Raw genomic sequence first — 18,491 nt, 5'->3', positions numbered from 1 at the left:
TGCATGGACGTCCTTCATTCTCAGCCACTTCCCCCTCACACCAAGTGCCCTCACACTCAGAGAAAGGAGGAAGCAGGGCCGGGCTGTTTGCCTTTCATGCTCCACAGACTGGCTCCCCAGTGGCCCTTGGGGTAAGGGTGGGGCGCCAGGCAGGGGCGGTGGTGGGTTGTGGTGTGCTGGACTGTGTGCTTCCCTTGTCTCCTGGGATATCTGTGTCTAATAACGACAGAAAAAGAGGGAGCAGGTCTCCTCGGTGTCCGGCTGCGTTAAGATTTAGGGAGCTGTGGTGAGTGGGACCAAGAGGGCAGCTGTTCTTTACGATTCCAGACAAATCCACAGAAATCTTAGACTCTGAAGAGGTCAGCAAGCAGGTGAGACCATCAACAACTCCCCGCCACCTGGTGGGTGCTCCAGCCAATTTACAGGCCATGTCTAAGCCTCTTATTGAAATGATCTTTGGGAGGAATGCAGCAGGGGTCACAAAATGGCAGCCAGCTGGATCCTGCCCTCCTATAAATTTGATGTGATCAGCTCAATATTTAAAATTAAAAAACAAAATTTAGAGCCAATTAAAACTCAGGATACTTTACTCAAGGCCAAATTTTTCTGGCTTCTCTGGCCATTTGGAGGCTCATTCCCTTATGGTATCATGGCGTGGGGGCAGGCAGCCTCCTTCAGATGGAGCCAGCGCCCTCTGGCTCCAGGCCTGCAAGGTCCTCACTCACATGACATGGGCACAAGCACTTGAACCCTGTCTGTTTTACTCATTTACCTTATCTTCCTGGCCCCTGTAGGCATCTGAGATTCAACTTGGCTCACAAGAGGATACAGGTATCATTATACAAAGATCTAAATTCCTATACTTCAAATATAGTTTTGATACCTGGGAAAGGATTTTCATGATCTCCCTAATTACATGCCTGCTCCATTTTATTCTTTTTTCTGTGTTGTGCTTTCAAGAGCTCTCATAATAGAAATTGTCTGAAAGAGCCAACTGCACTTATATAATTAGCATAATGATATTGGTCAAGATTAATTAGCTTTGCACAAACATAAAATGAACAGAGAGAAGCATTTCTCATTAACTGAAAGAGGTCATACAGTGTAGATTATATCCAGAGATGCTAGTTTGGTCAAAAGTAATCTGCCCTATTTAAAATAGAAATAAAGTAGCCGAATTATAATAACAGAGCAGCTGCTAAACTCACTGTAGATTTCATCAGGAGACACGGAGTGGGGGCTACTGAGGATGATTTCTGAGTCTCATCCAACAAGAGGCACAGTAATTTTTCTAGCAAGTGTCAAATTATTAGCTATTCAAACGAATATTCCTAGTTAAACTCAATAGATAAATTGGATTACTTGCTTCTGGTCTACGTTGAGTTTTTTAATGGGCGCCTTATTTGATTGCACTTAACCTGCACTACACAGAACAAATCCCCACACATAGCTGTTTGGTATATTCTAATGTAATTGGAAAATGGGCTTCTTACGAAGATCGCTCAGAACCACGGAATTTTAGTTTCTAGTTTGGCTTTACTGCTATATGTCTCTGTAATATTGACCAGGTGATCTCCTTCCTGGGCCCTTGTTTTCCACGTTTCTCCTTCTCTGGGAATCACGGATGCGCTGCTTGAGCTCTAGGTCTGTAACAAAGCCCCTTTTGGTTATGGCTGAAGCACAGGAAGAGAGGCTACGAGAGGGGTGGCCTGGAAGGCCTTTAACTGAGCTGTCGTAGTCACGTCTGTCCCCAGAGTGTTCTCCTGGCTGTTACAAGGGGTTATGGTTTGGGGAGGATCGCATGAGGAAAGGCAGTTAACTTTAAAAAGTAGATGAAATTATTAAAATAGCCATATGTACTGAAGTATAATGAAAAAACGTTAATCAATACGGTATTTTTAATCAGCATGAGGAACTGGATTTAAAAAGGATTTAGCTGTGAAACTGTAATTTATTTTATTACTCAAACATATCCCCTATGGCAGTCTCTGTGGGTAGGGGACTGGTTATATGGCATGATTTAGGGGCACCAGCAAAGTGACTGTCCCCAAGGAAAGAAATCCAATCTACTCCCACTTGCTGTTATGGTGCCCGGCTTTCATTTAACCAACAGACACGTAAGGAGCCTACTGCAATGCAGGGACTCTGTCTAATAAATATTGATAACTCAACAGTGCCCCACTCTCAAGTTGAAGTTTCATCCATTTCACATCTCTCCTACTTGCCTACCATAAGGACTGAAATCTTATTAAAGATGTATTTCAAGCCGCACGTGTGTGTGAGATGGACAGCACACTAAAGACATCCAAGACAATGAAACAGCACACATGGTCACGTAACATCACACTCACTTGGCGGGTGTGCAAATTTTTCTCTCTAACCTCATCCCAAACATCTGTTTTTTCATTTTGTTTTGTTTTCAATGTGATACGAACTGAAGGTATTTTTCTTCTTTTTCAGAAGACATGATATATGCACCATGGAAAGTGGGGGGGAAATAACCTCCTGTTTTTCCCTGCGTTTCTTGTTATTTGCTCCCATTCCAAGCATCCATGTTACCTCCACCTGAGCCAAAGTTGAAACGCTCAGTTTATTGTTTTCTTTTAAATAATTCCTACTTGATGAGATGTGCAGTTTTGGGGGGAAAAATCAAGGTAAACAAGGGGAAGACTTATTTTGTATGGACTTGCTTGTGTGGGACTTGTGGCCGTGAGCGCAGGACGGAGAAGCTGAGGACACTCCCTGGATCAGTACCAGTGTGTTAGCCTTGACCATGGCAGCCGAGTGCAAACGCCAATCCTAGCCGCAGCAAGAAGGGATGTCTTCTTCTTCCTCCTTTCCTTCTTAAAACAGCCTTATCCTGACCAAGGACTCAGAGAGGGTGGAACGTGATTTCTCTCTTCTCGTTAAAGAAAACAAACACACACTCTGCAGCTCCAGCTGCTCCTTCCTGGCTCATCACAGCCCTTATCAGCCTCGCTCAGGGAGGAGAAGCTCTTGATCATCCAAGTCTCACATCCCAGCCTAGTTCCGTTTCTAGGATACCCAGCCCCCACCCCTGGGCATTGGTGGGGGGGACCCCTCCCCCATTTAAAGCGTGGAATGTTGCTGAGCCCCCAGGACTAGCTCTCTGTCACTCTGGGGACATTTTCTTTGAATGCAATCCAGTCTCACAAATTCCCACGTCCCAAGAAGCTGCTCTCTGTCCAATGGAACATTCTGTTGCTGTTCACTGTGAGCCAGGCTTATTTTGTTCCTTTCATTAGGAAATGTTTCCATCAGGGGCCTATGTGTTGAAAAGGCTCCACGCTCAGAAAGAGGGTGGCTTTGTCTCTTCCCCTTCTGTGACCTCTGCCAGGAGTTCTTTCGAGGCTCCAGACAACACATAACGGGAGAAATGCTTAGAGCCTCACTGATCAAATTTTGGGATGTGCAATGAAACTACTAGCCAGGCTGTCTAGATATATTAAAATGTCATCTCTATAGTTTGGACATGACTAGCTTGTTCAGTTAATGCTAGAGGGAAAAATGGAGCTTGTTCTCCAGGGAGAGAAGCTGCAGAAGAAAACAGGCATATGGACAGCTGACAACATTCCAGCCACTTGGTCACAAATCCACCATTCTTAGATTTAAAGATTGTCAGCCAATTCAAGTCCCCTTGGAATAACGGTGGGCTTTAGCAGAGGTGTTCAAAGCCTCCTCAATATGGAGGTAGAACGCTAAATTATATTTTATTAACTTGGTTCTTAGGAAGGGAAGCAGAGCTTCTTAACATTTGTTATTAATTATGCATCAGGCACCAGGCTTGGTGCTTTTATATTTAATTTAATCGTCACAGCAACTTGGAGAATAGGTATTATTATCACTGTGTTTTATGGATTTATTTCATTTATTTTTATTTATCTTTACATCACTCACATCCTTACTTGATCAGGTCACTGCTTAAATGTCTTGTTTGATGAGGCTTTTCTCAGCCCCCTACTCATAACCACAGTCCCATTCATTTTCTACCTTATTTTTATGACTCCTTTGAAGCTGTTACCTTATGGGTGAATTCCTCCCAATTCCAACTCATTAATTCTCTCTTCAACTACATTTAGTTTGGACTCTATCTTACTGAGCTTTTTTTTTTTAATGGTTATATTTTCTTCATAATTTCTAATTTTATATCCACTTGTGCTCATTTCATTTCTGCCTGTTTTAATGGCATCAGAGTCATGTATCTTTTTTAAGGATGTAATGCCATCATTTATCTCTTCAAGGGTTCTAAATGTACGTATCTTCAAGTCTTTTTCAGAATTATTTATTACTTTGGGTTTCTTTTTTTTTTTCTGGAAAAACTCACATTCTAATTAATGATGTTACTGGGTATCTTTCCTGGTATAAGATTTCTTTGTGCATTTTAAAGTTGGGTTTACAGGATCATCATACGTGGGAGGGTTTTCGCTGCCTTTCTTTTTCTCTCTGTATGCATCCCTTTCTCGAGGCTCTCAGCCAAACCCCAGCCAGGGGTGGGCAGCAGATCTTCCAGCCCTGCCCTGGCCTGTGGTCGTGAGCCTCGCACAGAGTATTTCCCCCTGTGCTGTACTTTTATCTGCAGAAGCCAAACTCACAGCTCCTACCAGTTACTTCCAGATCCAGGCCCTCAGAGCAGCCTCTACTCATCATTTCACATTTTGATTCTGTTCTAGGACCATGGACCTATGTATCTCCTTTTTGAGTGTGGCTATGACTTTTAAAATCCTCTTTGATATGTGAGATATCATTGCTATGTGTTGGAGCAGAGGGGGCTTCAAAGAATTCACTTACAGTGCCTTTGAATCTGGTGAACAGGATTAGGAACTGGGGGAAATACCTACAGTGAGATAGAACCGGAAGTTGGAAAATGGGCAATGAGGTATAGGTGGGAAAAGTAAAGAAGCTGAAGAAATGATGAGTTCAAGTATCACTGGTGAGCTGAAGGGCAGAAACCCCAGTTATTGAGATAGAAGAAAAGCCATAAAATGTAGAGTTGGGTTGAATGGTCACGACTTCTCAGGTCCTCCCTCCTCGCCTTCCTTCCTTCCTTTCTAACCTCCTCTCCCTCACCCGCTTCAATGTTGGTGATATCCCTTGGAGTGACCAACCATGTTGGTTTACCTAGGACTGTCCCGGTTTTAGCACTAAAAGTCCCGCTTCCTAAGAAAGCCTCAGTTCCTAGGCAATCTGGGAGCTCGGTCACCTCAACTTCCTACCTTTCACATTGTGAGCGCTAATAGAAGACCTCTTATACTAAAATTAACTGTACTTAGGGATGAGCTTGAGAGACAGTAATGAGATGGGGAGAAAGACAAGTAAACAATGGGCCTCTGCAGCCTGGGCTCGGGTGGAGGAAGCCACAACCCAAGAATAACTTTCACTTCGAATTGAGCAGAAATGTAGACTAGAAAGGGCTCTCTGAAGTATGTGATTCTCAGAATTTACTTGCTTGGAGAAATTTGAACAAGCAATGCAAATGGTATCTATAATTCCTTATATATTGGATTCAGGCATTATTTGCTTTTGGAGAGGAATGTCATAAAAATATAATTTGATTTGATTTCTCTGTAATTTTCTCAAGTTCAATCAGCCAGGCTGTCATTATTTAAGCATGTTGTATTAGGTAATATTCACTTCCATTGATTCCATATCATTATCAGTGATCAAAACCATACGTCATTTCATTATAGAAGTACTCAAAGTACCTTTATCTTAGGAAAGCACTGGTCATTTCTAGAGCTACCATCACCACAGCTAAAAATAATGCCACCAAGGTTGTCCTTGGCAGGCATCAGTCATTGCTAACACAATACTAATTTTGTTTGGATGGTGGTGGAGGTCTATGGTGGTGACAGCAATGTACCTTGACTCTGCAAATGAATTAAGATTGATAAATTCAGTGCAGTCACGGTTATACTATTCCCCTCTGTAAAATTTCCCATCCTCCTTGCTGCTAGAAGTGAAATGTTACCAGCTGGGACCAATGAGACATAAAATGAAAGTTGGCTGGAAGTTTTCCAGGAAATGTTTTGCTTTTCTGATAGAAAGGGCAAACTTGAAGGAAAGCTTGCTGCCATCCCTTCCCCCCTTTTTCCTATCTGGAATATAGATGTAATGCCTGGAACTGAGGTAGTTACATTAAGTTAGTTCATGAAGCAATAAACATGGTGATGAAAAGCAATATGTCTAGTAACTCAGAGAGAAAGAGAGAAAGAGCCTGAGCCCTGATCACACAGTTGAGCTGTCAGACTATCCCTGAGACCATACCTCTGGATTTCTTGCTTAATAAAAACAAATGTCCTTATCATTTCAGCCACTGTTGATGCATATCCCTTTACTTGCAACCAACAAAACAAAACAAAAGCAATTTCATATTGAAAAGTAAGATAAATAATGCATCATAATGGTACATAGCCATGGAAATGGGAATACATGTTGCCAGACTTGTCACGGTTTTTGGTGGAGTTTTCATTCCAGAGCTCTTTTTATTAAATAGAAAAGGAAAGACACTCTTTTTGCTTCCCTCAGTGCTCAATGATTATTATGTATTAGTGTAAAGAAAACACGCTACAATATGCTCTCAATGCAGTGGCTCTTAAGGGATGAGACATGTAACTACAGGTAAATGATGCCATCCTAAAATCCTTTTGTACATCTTAGAAACATAATTTCATCTATGCTATATTGTTTGGGGGGAAAATAGGCTAAGGACAAGCAGATCTGCCAGGGCAATGTGTTTAATGGGAGGCTGGATTAAATCCATTGCAAGAACAAGACAATTGTGGGACTGAAGCCCTACAACTAAGAACATACAGAAGAAGCAACCTCAAGACTGGTAGGAGGGGCAGAGATGTGGAAAGGGCTGGCCCCACACCCACATGTGACCATTAAAAATTGGGAGAGAGATCTCAGCGAAGGGTCCCAGACCCACACCAGGCTCCCCAGCTCAGGGTTCCAGTGCTGGGAAGAAAGTCCCCATAACTTCTGGCTGTGAAAACCCTAGGGAGGAGGGGGGATGGTAGAACAGGGTAAAGGGGGTCAAATACATGGTGATGGAAGGAGAACTGAATCTGGGTGGTGAGCACACAATGTGATATATAGATGATGTATTATAGAAATGCATACTTGAAACCTATGTAATTTTACTAACCATTGTCGCCCCAATAAATTTAACTTTAAAAAGTTAAAGAAAATCAGCAGAGATTGTGGCTGAGTGAGACAAGAGTGACTGCACTCCTAGGTGTTCCTCTTAAAGAGCTCATGCATGGACTTATTTCCTGATGGACTCACATGCTCTGAACTCCAGCACTGGGACAGCAGCTCAAAAGGTGCCAGGGACATACAGGGAGGAACTGAGTTATCTCACATCAGGGTGAGAGCTGGAGGGGCAGCTTTCTCACAGACATAGGAGTTAGCAGAAGTCATTGCTTCTTTGTTGAGCCCTCCCCACTCCTGGTGTGCAGACGCAGGTCCCTGTCATATCTGAGTTTCCATCAACATGGCTAACACCCTTCATTCGCCCCGCCCCTGGTGTTTCCCAGAGACCCTGCCCCACCCAACTTTCTGGCACACCCAAGCCACTTCCAATGGCTTTTCTGTACAAACAACCTATCTTGGCTCATGTTGTTGACTTTCCTAAAAACTCTCAAAGGTTCAGAAAACCAAAACAAGCAGCACGTGTCTTCAGAGTGCCCTGTACTTCTTACTGAGCAGCCCTAAGCCTGGCACTAGCCAAGGAGATGTTTGTTCATGGCTGGGCCTCTTGCAGCACCTCCAAGCCCAGTGCAGATGGTGGCCATCTGTGGATTGCTTTGTGGTTCATGCCACGTGGCCCCGGGCAGGGTACAGGCTGTGGCTTAACTTAGCCAGAGGCAGGGCCTGTCCCAGGAGGCCCTGGGAACTGACATGCCCAGAGGCCAGCTTTGGACCAAGCTGGAGCATCACCCAGCTGCCTCCAATGATGACACTACCAAAGAGTAGACTGAGTAGGAACCAGAGCCCTGCTAAAGCAAATCCTGCTCTGTAGGATCAGCCCCTGCACTACAGCTCCTCCATTGTAGTCACAGCCAGTCCTCACATCGAATCAGCCTGATGGTCAGTCTCTCCCACTGACATGCAAAGAGCAACCAAAGCTCAACTACAATAGAAGGGCACATACAACCCACACAAGGGACACACCTGGCTCAGGAGATCAGGACGACTGTGCCACTGAGCCCCACAGAACACCTACTACATAGGCCACTCTACTAAGACCAGGAGGCAAAGCAGCCCGGTCTAATACATAGAAACAAACACAGGGAGGCAGCCAAAATGGGGAGACAAAGAAACATGTCCCAAATGAAAGAACAGAACAAAGCTCCAGAAAAAGAACTAAACAGAATGGAGACAAGCAATCTAGCAGACTCAGAGTTCAAAACACTAGTTATAAAGACGCTCAATGATCTCAGGGAGAACTTCAACAAAAAGATAAGAAACATAAAAATGAAGATAGAAAACTTAAAACAGAACCAGTCAGAAATAAAGAATACAATAACTGAACTTAAGAATACTTTAGAGGGAATCAACAGTAGATTAGATAAAGTAAAGGATCAAATCAGCAATTTAGAAGATAAGGTAGCAGAAAACACCCAACAGAACAGCAAACAGAAAAAAGAATCCCCCCCCCAAAAAAAATGAGGCTAGTTTAAGAGGCCTGTAGGACATCGAGTGTACCAACATTCTCATCATAAGGGTATCAGAAGGAGAACAAAGAAAGCAAGGAATTACAAACCTATTTGAAGAAATAATGACAGAAAACTTCCCTAACCTGGTGAAGGAAATAAATACAGAAGCCCAGAAGTGCAGAATCCAAAACAAGATGAACCCAAAGAGGCCCACACCAAGACACATCATAATTAAAATGACAAAGGTTAAAGATAAAGAAAGAATCTTAAAAGCATCAAGAAAAAAGCAGTTAGTTACCTATAAGGGGGCTCTCGTAAGACTATCAGCTGATTTCTCAACAGAAACTTTGCAGGCCAGAAGGGACTGGCAGGAAATATTCAAAGTGCTGAAAAGCAAGCATCTACAACCAAGATTAACCATCAAAGATATCATTTAGACTTGAAGGAGAGATAAAGAGCTTCCCAGACAAGAAAAGCTGAAGGAGTTCACCAACACCAAACCAGTATTACAAGGAATCTTAGAGGGACTAAAGATGAAAAAGAAAGATAAAAAAATATGAATAATAAAATGTCAATAACTACATATCTACCAACAATTACTTTAAATGTAAATGGTTAAATGTTCCAATTAAAAGATAGTGCGGCTCAATGGGTAAGAAAACAAGACCCTTATATATGCTGCCTACAAGAGACTCACTGCAGATTGAAAGACATACACAAACTGAAAATAAAGTGATTGGAAAAGATATTTCATGAAAATGGGGGGAAAAAGCTGAAGTAGCAGTCCTTATATCAGACAAAACAGACTTTAAAACAAAGGCTATGACAAGAGACAAAGAAGGACCCAGTAATCCTATTTCTGGGTATTTATCCAAAGAAACCCAAAACACTTCTTTGAGGGGACCTGTGCATCCATATGTTCATTGCAGCACTGTTTACAATGGCCAAGATGTGGAGGCAGCCTCAGTGTCTGGCAATGGATGACTGGACAAAGAGGAGGTGGTACATATATACAATGGAATATTACTTGGCCATGAAAGGGAATGGGTTCTTGCCATGTGCAACAACATGGATGGACCTGGAGAGAATTGTGCTGAGTGTTGTATGTTAGACAGAGAAAAGCAGAAGCAATGTGATTTTGCTGATGTGTGACATCTAAACAATAAAATAAACAAAACAAAAACACTCAGAGATACAGAGAACATTTTGATGGTTGCCAGATGAGAGGGGGATTGTGGGAGTGGATAAAAATAGGGAAGGGATTAAGAAGTACAAATTGGTTATTACACAGTAGTCATGGGGATGTAGGGTACAGCATAAGGAATATAGTCAATAATATTGTAAGAACTATGTATGGTGTCAGATGGGTACTAGATTTATCGAGGTGATAGACAGGAGGGATTGGGGGCAGGGTGAAAAAAGTGAAGGCATTAAAAAGTACAAATTGGTAGTTACAAAATCGCCATAGGGATGTAAAGTAAAGCACAGGGAATATAGTCAATAATATGGTAACAACTGTGTATAGTACCAGGTGGGTACTAGACTAGTCAATGGGGTCGCTTCTTAAATTATATAAATGTCTAACCACTACGCTATATACCTGAAATTAATATACAATTGAATGTCAACTGTAATTGAAAAATTTAAAAAGGGGGAAAATTGAAGGAGAATAAGAGGTTTAAATTTCTGGGTATAAAACAAATACATCATGGGGATGTACTATACACTATATACCATACAGTATATACTATATACTATGCTATACTATATACTATCTACTGTAGGGAATATATCAATAATATTGTGATAGCATAGTATTGTGTCAAATGGTTGCTAGACTTATCATGGTGCTCACTTTTTAAGGTATATAAATGTTGAATAACTATGATGTACCCCTAAAACTAAAACTAATATAATATTGTATGTTAGCTATATTTTAATAAAAATCTCAAAAAAAAAAAAAAAAAAAAGGAAAAGAACAGGACAATTGCCTATAGTGGGCTGGGAGTTGTACCCATGAACAAACCCCCAAGTATAGAACTAAGAAGAGGATTTAGCCAGTTCTCAAGTGGACAATGAGCCCAATCCACGGCAGCCCAAATAACCTCTCTTTTGGTCAGAGGATAGATTTTACCTTGGTCAAGGATGAGTAAAGAGGTGAAAAAATGAATTATGTGGGGAAATGCTATAGAACAAGATAAAGGGAATATCATCCCAAACACTCAGAGGAAGAACATGCCACTGAAATAATTTATTGTAGAAACCATAAGATTTGGGGAAAGGTGTGGCATCCTTAATAGAAAAAAGGTAGGGAGGAAGAAAAAAACAAAAATACTAACAGAAACCCAAAAAAACACAAATATGTTAAGAATGAATCATAAGACTGAGGGCAGTACTCCCCCCTTATCCACAGTTTTGCTTTCCATGGTTTCCGTTACCGTGGTCAACCGCGGTCTCAAAATATTAATTGGAATATTCTAGAAACAAATAATTCATAAGATTTAAATTATGCACCATTCTGAGTAGCGTAATGAAGTCTCGCACTACCTGCTCCATCTTGCCTGGGATACGAACCACCCCTTTATTCATCGTCTCCTACGATGCTGCCTACACTACCTGCCGTTAGTCACTTAGTAGCTGTCTTGGTTATCAGATTGACGCTCATGGTATCAGCTCTGGTGCTCAAGTCACCCTTATTTTACTTAATAATGGCCCAAAGCCATTCACATTACTTTTATTATGGTATATTATTAGAATTGTTCTATTTTTAGTTATTGTTGTTAATCTCTTACTGTGCCTAATGTATAAATTAAACTTCATCATAGGTGTGTATGTATAGGAAAAAGCATAGTACATAGAGGGTTCAGTACTATCACAGTTTCAGGCGTTTACTGGGGGTCTTAGAATGTATCCCCCATGATAAGGGGGTACTACTGTACGCTAACCTCTGAGTACCTACCATGGACCAGCAGTACTGCACTAGGAGCTGGGGCACAGAGATGGCTAAGGTACAGCTTTTGACCATCAGGGGTTCACAGTGCAGCGATCCCATTCCAACATAACTATTCCACATTGAATTGTAACAGTGAGCTATGAAATCATGAGGCCCGACTGTATTTAAAAGTGTGCATTTTCTAGACATAATCAGTCTGTTTTGGAAAGAAATTAAGGGACCATCCCCTAAGTAAGTAAAGGAAGCAGGAAGTGCACAGAGAGAAACCACTGAATGTTTTCTTGGGTTCTGCTTGTTTCGTACAAGACACTCTAAGAAAATCCATCTTATTCTGTAATAATTCTTTAGAAGACCTGTTGCTCCTTGCTTATATGGAAGTGATAGGAGGTGCCCAGGAAGAGACGTGAGGTAAAGATGACAACAAAAGCTTCTGCCTCTGTGCAACCAGCATCAAGCCCTTGGGTGGAGCCATATGCTCTCTGAGGACTGAGGTGAGTATTTGCAACACCACAGGGCCATGTCAGGGCAGCTCACGCACTGCTTCCGATACTGACAACTGTCAAGCCAATCCTGGCCACCCCTCTACCTCCAGCCTTCCTCTGCCCTCCTCTGAAAACAGGATTAAGCCAGCACACTCAAAATTTCCTATCCTCTCTTCCCCACCTCCAACAAAATAATCAGTTCACAGCAGAAGAGCGTGGGGGAAGGGGGCAACCATTTCTCAACCCATTAATTAAGCTCTTCTTACAGGACCCTGCCTCCTGGGCCACACTGATGGTCCTAAGGGTGAGACTGCAACACGAGCTGAGCCAGTTACAAGCCCCGCCACACACTGGGCACAGCGGCTGGTAAGGAACAGGCATCTGACCAAGGGGGCCGATCGCACCATACCTTTGGGATTTATGACCTAGGGACCACAGAGCACGGTGCTCACTCTCTCTCTGTGGTGGAGACTAGCAGGTCAGCTCTCTTCATGGTGGTGTTTCCTGCCATATAGGAAGCAAGCCTGCTTTAGAAGGAATGATACCAACACCCAGGGATGCCGTATGCTGGATCCATTTCCAGCTGTTCCCAGGGCACAGTCACGCCTTCCTGCAGTTCTAGTAGCCTTCCAAATACATTTTCCTTTGAGTCTAAATGAATTTAAAGTGACTTTTGGCATTTACATCCCCCAAAAAAAACAAAACAAAAAACTAACAACAAAACCACTGATTGTTATACTATATAACAATATAGTGTTTTGTTAAAAAGACAAAAAATTTTCCTGATTATGAGAAGATACTCATAAAAACATTCACACAGTATTGAAAAGTATAATATATAAAATAAAAGTTACTATGATTCTACCATCCAGACATAAACCATTATCTTTTAATATTCTTCCAAGCATTTCTTTCATTTGAAAGAGAGATAATTTTTAAAAAGCGCAATTTTATAACATACCATTTCACCTAAAAATATGTTTGGAGTATTTTTATAGAACATTAATTCTAAATCTACGTTTTAAAAATGGCTACATAGTATTGTATTACATAAAATCACTATTAATGTACCCAGTCCCCTTTTAGGGCATTTAGGTTATTTCAAAAGTTTCACTATTATAAACAGCACAACAATGAACATCTTGGTATGTACATTTTGGAGTAGTTATTACCTCTCTAGGATACATTTCTCACTTCTCAAATTCTCATACTGTGTTCTGTCTTATGGGACTCAACAAGTTTTGGCAACTCTTCCTGTAGCCTGTCCCATCAGTTTCACAGATGCATTCTTGATTCACTTCTTATTCATTTACACTGTCAACAAACATTTACTGAGTATATTATGTGCCAGCCACTGGACTAGATTATGGGGAAACAAATACAGGTAAGTTGGGTTCTTAATTCTTAAGGACGAAGGAGAAACTAGCATCTATGGAAATGTAAGTCTGTGTCAAGCACTGTATGGGATTCTTTATCTCACTGATTCTTTGTTAAAAAACAGCAACAAAACCCTCAATTCTGTACAGTGACTAGTCTCATGAGGAGAAGGAAGATCAGAAAGGTTGAGTAGCTTGTCCAAGATCATACAGTTAGTAAGTGTGAAGCTGGAATGCGCACCCAGGTCTGTCTGGTTTCTTTGTCACGCACAGTTTCAGGAGAGAGGTGTGAAAACAAACGACAACACCAAGCTGTAGGTGTTTCGTAAAATCTGAACAAAAGGATGTACATATTTAGGCGCATCAACCGCAGTGATCAACAGAGAGCTGTTTAATAGTCCAGGTTAAAGGGTCAAAACCCAACTCGAAAGGATCTGCTGTTCTCCACACAGCTTCAGGAGGCTCTGGCTAAGCCAGAAGGTGTGCCAGCTGGGTCCCTGGGGAGCGCAGGAACCTGTTTCTAAACAGTCCCTGTTTAGAGAAACTGAAACCAGCAGGTGTAATGCAGGGGCCTAGAAAGATCAGAACCGCAGCCGGAGAGCAGACAGAGCTATTTGAAAGAAGTGCTCGGAGGGAAGGGACAAACTATTCGGAGGTCTCAGGGCTCAGGCGGGTGGAGGTGACACCCTGAGTGGCCTCATGCCCCAGCATCAGCCGACCCTTGGGGAGAGCACACACTTCCCTGGAGGCTGGGCCTGGAGGACCCTGGAAGCATTATTTACCAGGCATTGGGCTGCACCAGCTGACTAAGCTGGGAAGTTTGCCACTCAGTCTGCTGAGGGCTTTAGATCTGTCTGGACAAGATCCACAAAGCTGACCAGGCAGCACCCCATGATGTCAAGGCCAGAGGTACTTCCCCAGATTGACAGGCCTCCGCTCTTTCTTTCCCTCCCTAATAGAAGACCTGATATGCAGAACATGCGTGTGCTGGGAGTTTGTCTATGGAGCTGGTACGTCTACCCGCCTTTCCTTGCACGTGTTCCAAGTGGATTCCTTGTCCTGCGGCTGGACCGCCCCCAGAAGGGATCGTGGCAGAGTGCAGTGACCTCCCAACCTATGTTACCCCCCCCTTCTTTTCCAAATGGAATCTTGAATGGAACACCAATAGATAAGGCAAATGAAACTGGAGCTGCTCCCAACTGAGTGGGAGTTGGGGAATGCGGGATCCTCTTGCTCTCTGGGATGTTTTGTTCGGACACAGTTTAAAAACCACTGCCATAGCTGGAAGAGCCCTGAATTGAAGGTTAGAACCGCCGGGTCCTAATCCAGGCTCTGCTGCTCAGAACGACTACAGCTTCTGATAAGTCATTTAACCTCTCTCAGACTCCGTTTCTTTCATCTGTGAAGTGAAGATAATAATCCTTGTCTACTTCAGAGGTGGTTGTGGGTAAGAGCAGCTGTAGGATGCCATACAAAGGAGAATGCTCGTTTCCTTGGCTTCTCCACACTTGTGTAGTCCCATATCTGCTCTACATTGCTGGGCTAGATGACAAAGCCACACACACCACTTGGGACCCAAACAGTGTGATCTACTTTCTTGTATGCTTTCCAAAGAGAAGTAGTCATTTTGAAGGTAGAACTCTTTGGGTTCTCGCCATCTCCGTGTTGTTATTCTTGGATCGTCCTTTGCACTTTCTTCTGACAGACAGACAGACCCACTTCTGTGTCTCCATCCCTCACACCAGGAGACCCAAACCTGCTGTCCTCAGGTGCACTCACCCGGGTCACAGTGTCTTCTGTAGCAGGTGCTCTGTATGTGCCAGCTGATTTTGTCACTTAGATTTATGACTGTCTGGGAAAGCCACTTTAGCCGAGAATGATAAGGTCATTTCCTCTCCTTCTCTAGGAGTTATAGCAGAGAAACCATTATTTCTGGTGGTTCTCCTGTCCTCAGTCTGTTAGCTGCAGCACCACACAACATGCTGGAAGCAGTCTGAGGCAGTGACCACACATCGCTCCAGGCCTCACACCCCCATAGCCAGAGAGCTTCGGAACGCAGGTGGTGGTGCTGGTGGGAACAGTGGTTTATCAGTGGGATTCATCACGTCCTCAAAGACATGGGCTGACTTAAATAGTGGACTGGATTTGGAGGGCAGTTTAGTAAGCTATGGAACCCACACTAGTCTCAGCTGCCCACACTGCTAAGGCATTCTGTCTATTGCATGATGCTCAGGGTGGGTTTTGCAACTGTCTTGGGTGATGTGAGTTGTAGCTGCACATCCCCGGAGAGTCACCAACTGTACCAAAGTATATGGGTGTGGGTATTATATTAAATTGGATAGGATTTGTTTTCTGAGTAGGAACTCATCCAGTATTAGTGTGATTTGTACGAATAGAGTGGTTTTGGGGCCATGATATCAACGGTCGCCCCTTAAGAGAGAGCGAGTTGGCTCTCCCAAAGGGCCAGTGGTTTGGATGACCCATTATGGGCAGGGTAGAAACTGGGTTTCAAATGGGGGCAATAATTCTGTCTCACCTCCCACTGACTAACAGAGCTTAACTTAGCAGCTGCTCACTCAGAGGACATTTACTTATGCCCCTGTTTTGACGTTTCCTACAGGTTCATAACCCACTTGAATTTGGTGGAGCCAGAGGGACTCTTTCTGAAATTGCACAGCCCACCTTTGCATTTCCTTTTGAGTGACATAGTCCAGTGGAGAGCAAGAATAAATAAGGTGAAAGGAGAGAGGCCACCAGCAGAGAATTCTAGCCCTGAGATTCTTGGCAGCAAGATCAATTCTGGCCAGAGGGGCACTTGAGGCTTTCACTGTTTGGCCTCTTCCCACGGCTCGCATCTGTTCTTTGATGTTCCTATAAAACGTGGTCATCCTGGGGGCCAGCCCTCAGGACACTGGTGTTCCCCCAGAGCTTGACATAGGAAGAGACATTTGGTCTTTTCCACTCTCTCCACTCCCACGACCCGTCTCTGTGTCTTTCCACAGTGGCAAGAAGACATTGCACATGCTCCCTGTAGCTCCTACCCCACAGTCTTCACAGGCAGGGCGCCCTTTCCAGTGGCCTGCGGGCAGGTGAGTGGTGTCACCTGATGGGAGGGGTCCCAGAGGAGCATCCTGACCCTTGGGCACCAGCTTTCAAGCTGAAAACCAGAGAATTCATAGGCAAATGGGTGTAAAATGTGTTCTGTGCCTACACCCAGCATTTAATTCTGAGCCCTGGCTCTGCACCAGGAAGGGGCTGGAAAATGGACGGGAAAATTGAAATCTCAGTTGGTTGATTGATTTTAACTTCCCCACCAGATCTTTTACCAGAGCTATTAATTTCCTCATTTTTCTCCTTTCGTTTTCTTTGTCCAGCCTCTGTTTAGTGAACTAACTGACCATGACAAGTACAAAAGGCTGCAGCCACGGGAAGGCGAAATAGGAGCCTGGATTGTCTGCAAACTGGACCGTGGGCTCCAGAACTGACTGCACGATCATTTCCCATCTCACAGGAGCGAGTCAGCGCTAACTGTCCTTCACCCCACTTATAACTCATAACACAGGTCTCCTCCATGAGGCCCCTTCTCTCCATGGGGCCTACCCACCAGAGCAGAAGTGCAGAAAGTGCAGCTTGCTTCCGGGGGCACAGGGGAGGAAGGAGCTGACCGCTGCCAAGGGAAGAAGGAGTCCTGTGTGAATCTAGGATGGTCTTAGCCTCAAAACTGGCCAGTAAGCTCTGAGAAATGCAAATTCCCGCAGGTGCAGGACGTAAAACGGAAGTGGCCCTGGGTGAGGCTGACCAGGCAGCTGGCTCCCCACTTTGCATATTCTCATCGGAAGCTAAAGTTAGGTCCTGGCTCACAGCAGGTGGAGGGACCACATTTAGCTACTCCCCACCACGGAACTGGGGCTGGTCGATGTTTTGGTCAGGATGGAGTCTGGCTTGCCTTTCAGAGTCAGAGATTGGGCCCCAGGTCATCACTGCGTTGGGGTGAAGTCAGGGGAAAATCACAACTACTCCTTCGTTTCCCCTGAACCAAGTCTGAACATCATAGATTTTAAACCTGGCCAAAATGGACCTGAAGTATTGTGGAGTTTTGCCCGTTCCAGTCATCTCGATGCTCTCACGCCCTTCTCCCTCTTTCCTCCGCCCTACACCTAAAATATCACCAGGTCCCTTAGAAGAGGCCCTGCCTGGTATTGCTCATGGATTGGGCCAGAACTGTTCCCACTGACCTGTGTCCTACACCCTCACTTGCTGTGCTCCCTGGTGATCTTTGACCCCATGACGGGCTTTCCTTTCTGTGGTCAGGCCTCACTCCTTACACCCAGTGCTCAGCTCCTCTGGCCTTCAGCGTGCCTTTCTTCCTCAGCCACCATTTGCATCCTTTTGCAGGGAGCTGCATTGAGCCATGCAGGTCCCCAGGTGTGCAGAACCCAGGCACCTGGAGGAGGGTCGCCACCTCAAAGGCCAAAGGAGGCGGAGGCGTGTCAACCACAGCACCCAAACAGAGAGGAAGTTTGTGGGCTGCGTGTGCTGAACGGAGATGCCTGCACACCTTCATCTTGTCAGCGCCCCAGCAGCGCCAGCCTCCTCTCAGCTGTGAGATCTAAACAGAGCCCTCAAGTACAGGAAACAGGGCCCTTTTGGCCATACGCCAGGGGCACCCGTGTTGTGCCAAAGGCATGGTGCCCTCTCTGTGTCTTTGAAAGACTGCACATTAGTCAGAGGGTGGGGGAGGAAAGGGTGGTGGTTTGAAGCTGGGTTTGCGGCATCCAGTCAGCTGCCTTGTATCAGTGGTCGTCAGGGATGGTCTCCGTGACCCTGTGTGAGTGTGGTAGGGGGGCGGCGAGGTGAGGTGGAGATTGAGGGGTGCTCAGAACCCCACCCCATCTCTTACTCACACAGCCTGCCATGTCAGTGAGAGCACACTCCCTTTGTTGGTTCTGGAGATTAAGGGCTGTTCTCTTGTTAAGAGAAAGCTATAGAATCCATTGTT

The 18,491-nt window shown here is 44.2% G+C and overlaps 1 long non-coding RNA gene across 3 annotated transcripts; it reads left to right on the top strand.

Annotated features, from left to right (window-relative positions):
* Window positions 1-200: 200 nt before the first annotated feature.
* On the top strand, window positions 201-17,375 carry LOC141569341 (uncharacterized). 3 transcript variants are annotated; one of them, XR_012492875.1, is made up of 7 exons: window positions 201-371; window positions 11,983-12,125; window positions 12,385-12,482; window positions 14,452-14,502; window positions 16,113-16,227; window positions 16,495-16,581; window positions 16,867-17,375. It is a non-coding gene; the product is annotated as an uncharacterized LOC141569341 (long non-coding RNA). The 3 variants fall into 3 exon arrangements; XR_012492874.1 differs by lacking the exon at window positions 14,452-14,502; XR_012492876.1 differs by lacking the exons at window positions 14,452-14,502; window positions 16,113-16,227; window positions 16,495-16,581.
* Window positions 17,376-18,491: the final 1,116 nt, after the last annotated feature.

The sequence above is a fragment of the Rhinolophus sinicus genome, linkage group LG17 (assembly GCF_036562045.2).
Source record: "Rhinolophus sinicus isolate RSC01 linkage group LG17, ASM3656204v1, whole genome shotgun sequence".
In the NCBI taxonomy this organism is placed as follows: domain Eukaryota; kingdom Metazoa; phylum Chordata; class Mammalia; order Chiroptera; family Rhinolophidae; genus Rhinolophus; species Rhinolophus sinicus.
Note: the sequence above shows the minus strand (reverse complement) of the source record. Positions and strands in the feature narration are given on the sequence as shown.